The sequence below is a fragment of the Oryctolagus cuniculus genome, chromosome 8 (assembly GCF_051225735.1).
Source record: "Oryctolagus cuniculus isolate XC-2025 breed Fujian yellow rabbit chromosome 8, ASM5122573v1, whole genome shotgun sequence".
Classification (NCBI taxonomy): Eukaryota; Metazoa; Chordata; class Mammalia; order Lagomorpha; family Leporidae; genus Oryctolagus; species Oryctolagus cuniculus.
The window spans coordinates 94,670,917-94,684,295 of record NC_142874.1 but is presented as its reverse complement, the minus strand read 5'-3'; the positions used below and the strand labels follow the sequence as shown (position 1 = coordinate 94,684,295).

At 42.4% G+C, this 13,379-nt stretch overlaps 1 protein-coding gene and 1 long non-coding RNA gene across 11 annotated transcripts in view; one reads left to right on the top strand and one right to left on the bottom strand.

Annotated features, from left to right (window-relative positions):
* Positions 1-13,379, bottom strand: part of DDIT4L (DNA damage inducible transcript 4 like) — a 382,966-nt gene that overhangs the window by 45,854 nt on the left and 323,733 nt on the right. The window lies entirely within an intron of this gene.
* The window catches only part of LOC138843524 (uncharacterized), a 43,114-nt gene continuing 36,102 nt past the window's right edge, over positions 6,368-13,379 (top strand). For 2 of the 10 annotated variants that reach the window (XR_016212388.1, XR_016212383.1), the window contains exons 1-4: positions 6,380-6,531; positions 7,544-7,669; positions 9,500-9,594; positions 12,674-12,772. This is a non-coding gene — a long non-coding RNA (uncharacterized LOC138843524). Of the gene's footprint in view, positions 6,532-7,543; positions 7,677-9,499; positions 9,595-9,665; positions 9,784-12,179; positions 12,773-13,379 lie in introns of all 10 variants that reach the window. The other 8 variants (XR_016212387.1, XR_016212382.1, XR_016212384.1 and 5 more) reach the window with 7 other exon arrangements.

Here is a 13,379-nt window from a genome sequence, read left to right as displayed (position 1 = left end):
TGGCTTTAGTCAAGCTAGGTATCATCAGAGACGCATCAAGTGCCTGGGTTCTTTTGTGGGTTGGAGGAAAAATCAATAAGTATAATATGAGCAGAAGTGACAGCGAATTAGACTAGCTTGGTACCAAGCTTATATGACACCACTGCAAGCAATTAAATGGGAGGAAAAGAAGATGGTTTCAGTCTATTGTCTTTTTATTTTTATCAGCACAATGTCAAGTTAGCTGGCTTGATGATGATTTTTAATGGAATTTTATATAAATCTTTGGAGATCCATTTTGTGATGTTTGCATAGACTAATGAAAAGTCATCTTCCATTTTTTTTTTTTTTACTTTACAAAGTATTCTGGGGCTCTTGTATTTTTGGCAGAATAGCACAATTGTCTGAAACCTCTCATCATTATGGGAAGTCATAGATTGAGAACTTGGCTCACAGATCTCCCACTGATGGCCCTGAGAAAAGGCAGCTGCTCTAAGTAGATTCTTGTTAGTAAAATGGCGCAGTCTTGTCTGTGGCGCCATCTATGGCCCGGATGCCATCTTAGGCTCTGGCCCCAGTGGCCACCTCACACAGTAAGCTTCAGTCCCAAGCCCCATGGCCCAACCACAGGTGTCAGCCCCACCCTCTCCCTAATGGGATTCCTACAACCCTGTCTGCACCCAGCAAAGGTATAACAGGACCTGCTTCCAGAACAAGTGGCTCCCTCTCTCTCTCCTGATTCCTTTCTCTTACTCTCTCACCCTCTCCCCCAGCCAGCTATGCCTTCATGGGGACTAAACTCTGCTTCCCCAGTGGCTGGCCACCAGTGGAGATGTATTAGCTATTATCTATTTCAACTTGCCCCATTTTGACTTAGAGAACAAAGCATTTGACTGTTCTTCTATCCACTGGTTCACTCCCCAATTGGCTGCAAAGGCCAGAGTTGAGCCAATCTGAAGCCAGGAGCCAGGGGCTTCTTCCTGGTCTTTCATGTGGGTTCAGGGGCCCAAGGACTTGGGCCGTCTTCTACTGCTTTCCCAGGCCATAGCAGAGACCTGGATCAGAAGTGGAGTAGCAGGGACATGAACCAGCACCCACATAGGATGCCGGCGCCGCAGGTGGAGGCTTAACCTACAATGCCACAAAGAAGCAAAATACTTTCATGATAATAAATATGGAGGAAGGGTAAGAGCTGTGTAGCTGAAAGAGGTGGGGATCTCCACCCCCTGGCATGGCCCAGGGATATTCCTGGAGGGAGGCAAGAAGGTATGTTTGCTAAGCAATGGACAATAGGCAGGATTTGGGAACTTAAAAGGAAAGAAGAAAAGCCTTCATGTTTCCCCATGTAGGCAATATAACTTTTGCCTCATTTACAGGCTGGCATGGAGAAAAATTTGTCCTTTTCCCTGATAGAAGCTTTTTCTTAATCCAAGACTACCTTGATTTTTTTTAAATTAAATTTATTTTTATTTGCTTGAAAGGCAGGGAGACAGATGCAGAGATCTTCCATCCACTGATTCACTCCTCAAGTAGCCTCAACAGCCAGGGTTGGGCCAGGCTGAAGCCAGGGACCGGTGTGAGGACCCAGATGAGTTAATAGGCAGTCAGGTTGGTCCCAGTGGAAATTGAGGGTGCAAATGTTATCCCCCAAATGTTATCTTTAGTGGGATCAAAGTGCTGAATCCTACTGCCTGTTTCTCCCCAAAAGTTGCCTTTAACAAAGCAGAAGCACCTGCCCCACTCCTTAAGAGCTTCCAACCTTACGAGATTAGCAAGGGAGTGGCAATTGCATCCTACCGAGCTCACAGCTCACTGAGGAAACCAGTGACCTATCCCACCCTCTGGATGGCATTTCGTTTTATCATGAGCTAGCCAGACAGGGCAGATAAGATTACAAGTCAGGTGTTTTGAGGGGTTTCTCTCCTCCCCTTGCAATTAATTGTCAAGTTGTCAAGGTGTCTTCTTTTTTTCTTTCTTCCCCAAAATTGTGCTTAAAAATCCTACTACCACCAGCCCTCTGGGTCTTCCTCTCTTGGAACCCCTCCTCCTGGCCCCTTCAGCAGGAGATTTCCAGCTTCAATAAATCCTGCTTTTCTCTCCTTGCCTTGTGAAGGTTCTTTATTCCTGTGGGACAAAGAACTGAGAACTCAATCTAGGTCTTCCATGTGGGTAGCAGGGACCCAACTGCTTCAACCATAATGTACTGCCTCCTGGGGTGTGTATCAGCAGAACTCCAACTCAGGCACTCACAGATGAGGACGTGGCCATCTCAGGTGTCCTCTTACCCTCTGTGCCAATGCCTGCCCCAGAATACCTTGATCTTTAGGAACACAAATTTTTCAATAAGATCACTATTGCAAAGGGCAGATCATCTTGAAAAGACAATTTTCCCCTCAATGCAGTATTTTGCAATCAAAATAATTCCTTAAAAATTATTCTATTTAAAGATCCTGATTTAAATACATATATTTACCACTTGCGTTATTCAGGGCTCTGATGAATACTTCTGCTTGGGGTTTAACATCATATGAACAGTCATGGGCCGGCGCTGTTGGGCAGCGGGTTAACGCCCTGGCCTGAAGCACTGGCATCCCATATGGGCACCCGTTTGAAACCCAGCTGCTCCACTTCTGATTCAGCTCTCTGCTATGCCTGGGAAAGCAATGGAAGATGGCGCAAGTCCTTGGGCCCCTCCAGCCGCATGGGAGACCCGGAGGAAGCGCCTGGTTCCTGACTTCAGATCTGCCCAGCTCCGGCCATTGCAGCCAATTGGGGAGTGAACGATCGGATGGAAGACCTCTCTCTTTCCCTCCCTGTATCCGTAACTAAGCCTCTCAAATAAATAACAAATCTTAAAAAAAAAAGTCGTTGAATGAGGATGAGGATCAGAAAGCTTTAAGCCAGTATGTAAATTTTTGTAAGTAAATATAATGATGTTACTTAATATATGGTCTGACAACATGTTGATTATATTCAACAATTTTTTTCTTAGACCAGTCATGGCTCTCTATTAAAATTTTTATTGAAATATAACACACAAAATTGCATAAATCATTAATATACAGCTTGATGCGTTTTTAAGCTGAACATGCACATATGAGTAGTGTTAAGAAATTGAATAGTACCAGCAATTTGGAAACCTCCTCCGTATCCCCTATTCCATTCCGTACCTGGCCACCCCCATGAAAGGACAGTCACTACCCTGTCTTCTAAGTCTGCCCACTATCCTGTCTTCTAAGCCTGCAGATTAATTTTTCCTGTTTTGAACTTTATCTATAATGGAGTCATAAATCTGTGCATGTTTGTGTCTGGCATTTTCTTTGTTGTCCAACAGTCTGTTTGTGAGATTCATTCATATTTTTGCATGTCATTATGATTTCTCTTTAACAAAAGTTCAGTTTGAAAAAGTGAAAAGGCAAGCCTCAGAGCAGGAAAAAGTGTTTTAAGTACATATACCTGACAAACGACTCAATTTAGAATAGAAAAGAACTTCTACAAAGAAGAAAGACAGGCCACCTTATAGAAAATGAGGCAAAATGACTGAACAACTACTTCACAGTACAGATATTCACACAGCAAACAAGCAAACAAACTGCAAGGTGTCCAGCGCGTAACAAATCTTCCCAGGCAGATGAATCAATTAATTCACAGGCTTTTATTGGGGTTCCGCTCCCGGGCGAGGTTCCCCAGTCTCAACAGAGCAACAGAGCGGGGGCCAGGGAAGTCACGTGTCAGAGGTTGGGAGAGCTCCTTTTATAGATTCAGGGCATGGGGGTTAAAGGTTGAGGCGGGTCTGATCCTCATTGGTTGACCTTTAGGCACCCGCGGGGACCTTGACAAGGACTTTTCTTCCCTGGAAGTACAGGTAGGGACTCTCCATTCCCGGATCCTTGCGGATCCCAAAGCTACCACAAACAAACATGAAAAATGCTCAACTGTATTAGTCACTGGGGAAACAAAAATTAAAACCATGGAGTACAATCTTTATAAATGCTGGAACAATTTGAAAATGAAAAAGGTATAAAATAGCAAGTGTTGGTAGGGATGTGGTATAGCTGGAACTCACACTGCTGCTTGGATTAGTGATTTTGAACAACAGTTTGCAAAACTGGAAGTGTATTAGCCAATTATTCATGATTTTTAAATACTTAAGATACTTGAGAGGAGCTGCATAGCAAGACAGGTTTATTTTTGGTTTACAGTTTCAGGGTTTACAGTCCAAAACTGAGTGGCCCACATTGATCACATGACCAGCTAGGAAACAGAGACACAGGAAGAATATTCCCTCCCCCACCGCCATTCATCTTCTACGTGGTCTCTCCTTGTAGAACTCGTGTGATTCCACCATGGAGCTCAACCCTGGCAACTTGATAGAATCCAATCGCTTCTCAAAGGCCCCATCTTCAGATGCTATAATTAGATCAAGTCTACTTGATCCTAATCCATCAACCCTTAGCGTTAACGCATTACCCATTAAAGTGAGACTTTGGGTTGAAACATCTGTATGAGTTTGGGAGCCAAATCTGATTCACTCCATAGGAGGGAATGTCTAGTAGTTTGGGTCTTAATGAGAAGTAGAGGCCAAGATAGGAGTAGACATTCAAGTGATTTCTTGGGGGATAAAGGGAAGGAGCATGAGCAGAAGAGACAGCCTTCGAACCGCAGTGCTGGTGTGACACCTGTGGACAGAGGGAAGACAGAAAGAGGGTTGGGTGAGACTCTCCAACTGCAGCACAACTCTCAGACAGTTTCAACCAGGGAGCTGGAGAGTTCTGGAATCAAAGTTGCCATCAGATTAATTTCATGCCCCACAGGAATGGGCTTGTGCTAGTACTCACTTTGTTCTTGGTTGTTGACTGGGAGCAGTTTGGGGAAACTGGGAGACCTTGGTGCACTTATTGTGCTGAAACCAGAAGGGCAGCAGCTGAGACTGCCAGTCAGCTGAGCTTCCCACAGCATTGTGTCTGAATAGTGCATCTCCATGGCTGCCACCGGAGGTGTCTACTGAATTTGGACATACATATCCATATCCAAGGACCTAGTAATTCCACCTCTAGATGCGTTCTCATACCCACAGAAATATGCCCTTCCAGTCATCAAAACACATGTAAAGAATTCACCCACTGCTATTTGCAATAACCTAATCATTTCTAGATTTAATGCTCACTGAGAGTAGGAATGGAAAAATTCTTGGTTCAATGAAAACCTGCCTTCTATCTAACAATGGGAATGAGTTAACTCATTTAAAAATGCCGCTAATTTATCTGTTTCACTATTGATGAGCATTTGGTTATGCTCTTTTTTCTCTGCTCCAGGTAGTCATGCAGTGAATACTTCTGGAAGGTAAATACTTTTTCATGCCATTGCTTAGTTGAGTGAAATGCATGTTTCATAATTTTATGAGTATGCAGTACATTACACATATGTTAGAAGGGTCTGAAAATGTCATTTTTTCACCCCTGTGACAAGGACAAATGGCACATTTGAATTGAAGAGTTTGATAAGGTCTTCTACACAGGCATGTGCTGAGTGAAGGGAGCCACACAGCGTAGTACAGAGCTTGGGGGTTGTAAAAGGGGAAGGTGGTAGGTGAGCGAATTCTATAGCCTCCTGCTAATGAGCCACTGTGGCTCCTGTTTGGTAAAATCTATCAAGAAGTCAGAGGGCAAAATTGTCCATTATGATGGAGACCCATCCCCAGGGCACTGAGCAAGGTGGACAGTAGACAAGAGAAGTGTAGAGAATGATTTGTACACCTCCAAGATTTCCTGCTTCTATCATGATGCTGATTATTATCAATCTTTTGATATTTTGCTCATTAGATAGGCAAAACATGATATATTGTTTTAATTTTCATGTCATATATTTATGTGTAAGGCTGGTAATTTTTCTCTTCTGTGAATTTCATGGTTTAGTTTTTATGTTTGTCTTTTTTGTACAGATGTGAAGATGCTCTGTATGTTGAGAGAATGAGCTGTTTCCATTTTGGTATTACAACATTTTCCTCTGTTTTCTCTTCGTACCTTATTCGTGGCAATTTTGTCATATAGAATAAAGAGTATGTAGTTTAATCTGCAATCTCATTTTCCTTTATGATTTCTTGGGTTACATATAGAGCTTGGGAAAGCATTCCAGCCCCTCTAGTTATAATGTTTTCCCTTGTGTTTCATTAAGTATACTTTTTAACTTTCACTGACACATAGCAATTGCACATATTTATAGGATGTAGCATGACATTTCGATACATGTATACAATGTGTAATGATTATATCAGGACTATTGACTATGCATCACCTCATTTATCATTTCTTTGTGATAGGAACATTAACAAGCTTCCCTGCTAGCTATTTTAGAATATGCAATTACTTCTTGCCAACCCTACTTACTCTACTGTGCTACAGAGTATCAGACATTATTCCTCCTGCTCAGCTGGAGTTGTTAATCTTCTTCTGCCTGTCTTCCTCCTTCCTTCCCACTCCCTTCTCAGGTTTGGGTAACCACTCTTCTGCCTCTACTTCTCTGAGATCAACATGTTAGCTTCCACATAAGACTGTAAGTGAGGATGTGATATTTACCTTCCTGTGCCTACTTTTCTTTTTTTAGTGCTTTTTGAAACTTTCACATTTAGAGCTCTAAGCAATCTTAAATTAATGTTACTATTCAGAGCGAGGTAAAGACATAATTTCATTTTCTTCTGTATAGGTATATAGTTTTCAATATAGCTGATTAAATAGCTAATTATTTTCTCACTAATTTGAAGTGATGCCTTTGTTATACACAAAATGTCAATGTATATAGGGATCGGTTTCTGGTCTGTATTCTTTGATCTTTTGTTAATTTCTTTATCCAGATATGCATCTATAAGCACATTATCTTTTAGTACCTTTTGTTATTGTAGGGAAGAACATTTTATTATTATTTTATTCTAACATCTACGTTTTCTATTGTGATTATTTTTCAAGTAAAAGGTGTTTATTTAGACTATATCCTTAGGCTATTTTATTTATTAGTTAAGTTTTTCTTCATGTAAGTTTGTGCATTTCCTTTTTTATGCTTAGTTATTTTATAATTTTTTTTCTAAGTATTCTTGGTATAAAACAAAACTTTTAAAATGGAAAATATCAATTTATCTTGTTAGGATACTCTATTATATTTAATTGCTTTGAGTTGGCCCATAACCTTTTGAGTCTGTTCTCTAGCACGTGACTGGCTGTGGCTGGCTCAAGTTCTGAGTCAACCCACAGGACTCAGCTCAAGTGTCTGCTCTTGTAAGATCAGCTTCCCTTGTGCAAGCAGCAACTGTGACCTAACGGGAAGGGCACTGAACAGGGGCCACGGGACACGAGTTGAACACTGCTTTATGTCAGATACGCGCTAGGGCTAAGTTCAGCTGTGTGTGTGTGTGTGTGTGCATGTGTGTGTCAGAAAACCACCAAAAATTTGGTTTAAACACACAGTATTTTATTCTTATTATTGGCATTTGGCCTAGAGGTTGATATGTCTGTATTCTATGTCAGAGCACCTGGGTTTGATTCCTGCATTCAATTCTGGCTCTTGATTCTAGCGTCCTGCTAATGAACACCCCATGATGCAGTGGTCATGATGCAGTGGTCGGATAATTACACTCTTGCTACCCATGTGGAAGACCTGGAAAGAATTACCAACTTGTAACTTTGCCCCAATCCAGCAAGTGAGAAGTAAACTAGTGCATGTGTGATTTTTCTCTCTGTGTATCTCTCTGCCTCTCCACTTAAAACAAATAAACCATAAAAAAAGGTTTTATTCTTACTATGAACTAAGTCTGAAGGTGAGAGTCAAGGACTGATAGTGTGGTTTGTGAGTCTGAACAAGACCCTTGTCCTCATGTTCCAATAAAGTATCTGTGCACCAGCAGTTATGACAGATTCCAGGCCAACAGGAGGAAGAAGAACTGAAGTCCATGGCAGACCCTCCCTTAGGCTATCCATTTTGAAGCATCCACATGCCTTTAATTTACAGATCATTGGACAAATCTCTCACGGCTCAGTCTAGAGGAAAGGAGTCTGGCTAAGTAGTTATTAGTAACTAAAGTAGTTGTTAGCAACTACCATACTTATTAAAACTGAGGTGTTCAGTACTTGGGAAGAATGGGTAGACAGGCACTTAGCAGTCCCCTTTTGAGTCACAAGATGTGTGAATATACACCAAGTCAGTCTCTCTCCATAAAGGAAAAAAGACCTTTTTTTTTGGTCTGGTTATAAAGCAATATACTTACATTGGAAACAACTCAAACAAATGAGAAAATCTGAAGACAAAGATCAAAAGCAGCAGATCTCTTACCACTCATAGATAAATATCCATGATTTTCTCAGTGAATAGTTTCCATATGTCTCTGCAGGTACACTGTGTAATGTTATGGAAACAGCATCATTTCACATATTCCTTGCTTTCTCTGAATCTGCTGGCTGTGTTTTGGCTCGGGGTGTGGGCATGTATGATCGGCTCTCTCTGGCATGTCCTTGCCTCTGGTAGTAGTAGGCTTCCCTCCCTTCCGGGGTCGCCTCAGTAGGGCTGGCTTCCTCACCTCCGCCTTTCTTTCCTCCATGCGGCCGGCTTCCTCCTTTCGTCACCGAGCCTATCCCCCTCACAGCCTCCAGGTGCCCGAGTCCCCTAGTCCCCAGTGTGGCCAGCTCCCCAGCTCCCTCAGGCTGATCCCCTCCCGTTCTCCGAGGGATGCTTAACTTCCTCCTTGTCCCCAGAGCCGGCTGCCTGACTGCCTGGCATGGCCGGCTGTGTACCTTCAGGTTTTTCTTCAAGTGTCATCTACTCCGACTTCAGTGCTGACCACTCCACTTGTAATTGACCTCCTCTCGCAATTTTCATATCTTATTTTGATTTTCTCTGTGGAACTTATCATCTTCTGGTATGTCATATGATACAGTATTTTGCTTCCCCCCATGACAATGGGAATCCTACAAAAGGATGCATTTTTGACCTTCTTGTCCACTGTTGATCCCGTGCACAGTCAGGGCCCAGGACACTGTGAGCACTCAATAACTCCTTCTAGAATGAATGAACTCACTGCACTTTATGACTCCTGCTCACACCAGGTAGTGGTGGGAATTAAATGAAATCACATAGTTGTAGGTGATACTGATTACAAGGATGGATGGCAGAGGAGGCACAGAAGGATGTTGAAGCTGTCATCACACCCAGTTAACCCTCCTGTGCCTCTGCCACAGCACTAACTACCTGTCTTTAAACTGCTCAGTCATGTATTCTCATCTCCAAGCCCCAACAACTATCTGAAAATTGAAACTATTAGTATTGCTAACATTGCTAATAGTCTACTACATAATAGGTGCTCTGCAAAACTGATTTGACCTGAATCATTTCTAACTACCCCTAAATCTGCAGACTGTTGTATTTTCTAATTTTGAAGTACTTCCCCTCCCTCCACTCTACTCAAATATTTATGAGGTTCTCTGGTACTCAGAGGAAATCAGGTTTTAACACAGCTGAGTCTCTCTTTTCTCTCCAGTCAATGGTTTTGTTGAAAGCTCCTTGTAATAAATGCACCAGAGAGGCATTTTTGAATAGGAAGAGTCATTCGGCTTTGTGCAATGTCCAGGTGGAGTAAGTATTAGATGCTTTTGTTATTTCTGCCACTTTGGTTAATGAAGTTGTCCCTTTTATAATGTAATTAGTGCGTGTACAACTCTCTCACCAAATACAAAGTGAAAAATACACAGAGGAGCTTGCTGCAAGAGTGCCGCTCTGAAGAGCCACATGAAACCTTTCAAACAGATGACTTGACACATCAAGGTAAACCCAGCCGGTTAACAGAAGGATAAGTCATTTCATGAGAGAAATTTCCAGCGTACTAAAGATGTCCAGTGTCTCTTTTGTATCAAATCACTTGCTAATTTTTAAGGACAAAAGGGAGCTGTTGCATAAACATGTTGTTATTTACCCTGGGTGAGGCATTTTTCTAAGACTGTGCTAGCATTTTTATTTCTAAATTCAAAATTGGAGGAAAATTTAAGGAGCGTAAAAAGTGTGACCAATAATCTTGAGATTGACAACAAAATTAATTCCGTAGTTTAACACCAAAAAGAGCAAAAGAAGTCAGCCAACAGCCGAGTGTGCGTGAGCAGCAATTCAGCTCTGCTTGCTGGCCTATGCGATGAGATGTTCTATTAACAAGACATTTTTGGCTCTAACTTGTCAAGACTGGTGCTACACATATTATGTCCGTGCTACAGCCTCAGTTTGCTTTGCATTTTGGTTGCCTGACCCTTTGGTGTCATTTTCTAAAGCAAGGATTTTGCTGTCCTTGCTGTTCAGGACTTGATAAAATGTGCATTTTACTTAGCCACAAATGTCTACACAGAATTAAGGAAACAGACTCAACCAGATTGAAGCATCTTGAGGTTTAATTGAGCCACATTGATTTCCTCTCTCAGACCAAATGCCATGAGATCTGTATTAATCCTTTGTATTCACTGTAGACAAACTATGATGATTTTTTTAAATCAAGGAACACAAATATTTCTGGTTTGGGCAAAAATAAATGTGAAATCTTTAGGCATTTAAAAATTCCTAAAGCAGGATTAATGCACTGGCTAAATCATGTTTGAATTTGTCAAACGTGTGAGTTTTGGGTCTGTTTGACTTTGGCATAGTGTTTCATGCTGTTTGTAAGAAGTGGTCACAGGGCCAGCACTGTGGCATAGCAGGTAAGGCCACCACTTGCAGTGCCAGCATCCTAAATGGTGCCAGTTGGAGTCCCAGCTGCTCCACTTCTGATCCAGCTCTCTGCTATTGCCTGGGAAAGCAGAAGCTGGCCGAAATCTCTGGGCCTTTGCACTGCATGGGAGAGCTGGAAGAAACTGGCTCCTGGCTTTGGATCTGTGCAGCTCCTGCCATTTGGCCATCTGGGGAGTGAACCAGCAGATGGAAGACCTCTCTCTGTTTCTGTCTCTCCTTCTCTCTCTGTGTAACTCTTTCAAATAAATAAGTAAATCTTAAAAAAAAATAAGTGGTCACTATCAGAATGTCACTTGCCTCCCCACTCTTTCTTCTCTTTATTCAAAGATGCCAGGCACCTTCGAGATGTAGTGAGCTTAGCAGAAGGACTTGGTGCTTCAGCATCTCAGAGAACTGGATCATAGCTCTACCCTCTCATTTATTAGCTTGGTAGCCTTTGTAATCTACCACAGGTTTGTAAAATGCAGCCAAAAATGCCAACTTTACAGAATAAAGTTGGAGGAAAAAAACCAACCTTTACATTGCTTGGTTCTTATATATTAGTGACTTCAAAATTATTTGCACCAAAATAAATGCATCTTCCGATTCTGCTTCTCCATGAACCTTGTAAAGCACCCTTCTATGGTATGGACTAAGTAAAAGGTAACTGTTATTTTTCTTTTACCACGTAGTTTTGGAATTTTCAGTGTTTTGCTTAAAGAAATTCAAATAGATGATGTTTCAGTTAAATAAAACAAAAATCACATTATAATTTATAGCAGTCTTTATTTAGAAAACGTTTCTTGAGTCATCTCAATTATTCTGAAATCACTGTTAGTAACAGTCACCTAGTCACTGAATGAAGGCTGTTTAACTTGTGCATGATTATTTTTCCACTTTCTCTATAGATCAGCATTTCTGTTCCTTCCAAAGAGCTATTCAGAGTGGGGCGTCACATTTGGTAAAACCATTCATGCATATTTGTAAAAAATACCTTGAACTATTGGTATGGGGAAATGGAGAGGAGAACACAAAGTGTTTAGGGCTCACTGAATAAATATTGGAGCATGGGTAACTTTGGATTCCCTACAGATGGAATTACTAAATTGTTTTACAGGTGATGTGTAGGATGGGAAGACGCATTTACCAAAATTGGAGCCACTGTGAGGTTCATTGCACAGGGGGTAAAATGGTATAGGTGAGAGGCGGAAAAAGATGCAGTGCTTTTTAGACTTCACTTGGCCAGACTGAGGGAGGGCAAATAGATTGAAATAGTTTGCTTATGGACAGAATGGCTGAGAGAAATCACGCAAACGTGAGAAAAGACATGTTGGGTCATTCTGCTGTATTTGCAGTGAAAACTTTACAGGGTACAATGCTGACCAAGAGTGAACTTTAATTAAGCCTAGATTGCTTCTGTGAATGTCTGTTATTTTTCCCTGAAAGAATCTTTTTTTTTTTTTTTTTGACAGGCAGAGTGGACAGTGAGAGAGAGAGAGACAGAGAGAAAGGTCTTCCTTTGCTGTTGGTTCACCCTCCAATGGCCGCCGCGGCTGGTGCACTGCGGCCGGCGCACCGCGCTGATCCGATGGCAGGAGCCAGGTGCTTCTCCTGGTCTCCCATGGGGTGCAGGGCCCAAGCACCTGGGCCATCCTCCACTGCACTCCCTGGCCACAGCAGAGAACTGGCCTGGAAGAGGGGCAACCGGGACAGAATCCGGCGCCCCAACCGGGACTAGAACCTGGTGTGCTGGCGCCGCAAGGCGGAGGATTAGCCTATTGAACCACGGTGCCAGCTGAGAGAATCTTCTTGAGAGGCACAGCAGCCCACCTGAGGTTATTTTTGATGGGTTTTGTGTGATTTCTTCCACTCCCTTCAGGGAAGGCGTTATTAGTGTAGTGGTGATTTTTGCTAACAGCCCTTTCTGGCTTATATCATGACCTCATTGGCATTTGTTCAAACACAGACACCAGAAATGAAGAAGCTTCCTGTTGTGCAGGCAAAATGCACCATCTACAGTGTTAAGTGTCAAGTACAATGGCTAGCAATTTGAATTTTCTAGCATGTGAGTATCAAAATAAATTCAATATTTGTGTTGGAATGATGTGATAAAACTTACTAAAGCCTCCTATCTGGCTATTTTCAGTCACAAGTATTTTAACAATGGCCAGGAAGAATCAACGGGGCGGTACCAGTGGAAGTTTGGAGAGGCTCCATCTCCTGAAATCAGCCCCTTTGGGGCACGGGGGAAGGAGTGGCTCTGACACGCCCATGCTGTGTGTGCGGCCAGTCAGAGGGAGAAACGGGAAACTCACATCCTGGAAGAGATGCAAATGGCCCACTGAGAGAGCATGGGAGGCTGGGGCAGCTGAGGGGGTCTGAGAGGGTTGTAGAGACGAGTGCTGACCCACAGGACAGCTCCTCTGCTTCCAGGACGTCGGCGAGGACAAATTACTGGTTTTGGAAGATGTGGGAGGTGAAATCCAGTCACTTAGTGGAGTCCAGCTCTGACTGTAGACTTATCACCACCAAGTTCACTGTGACCGGTCCTGGAAATTTAGCTCTGAAAAGAGGGGGTCCAATTGAATGACCAAGAAAGACCTCCCCAGATAATTCTATCATTGTTGTTGTCAATATTAATCATTAATGAGTGACACAAAACTGGTATGACT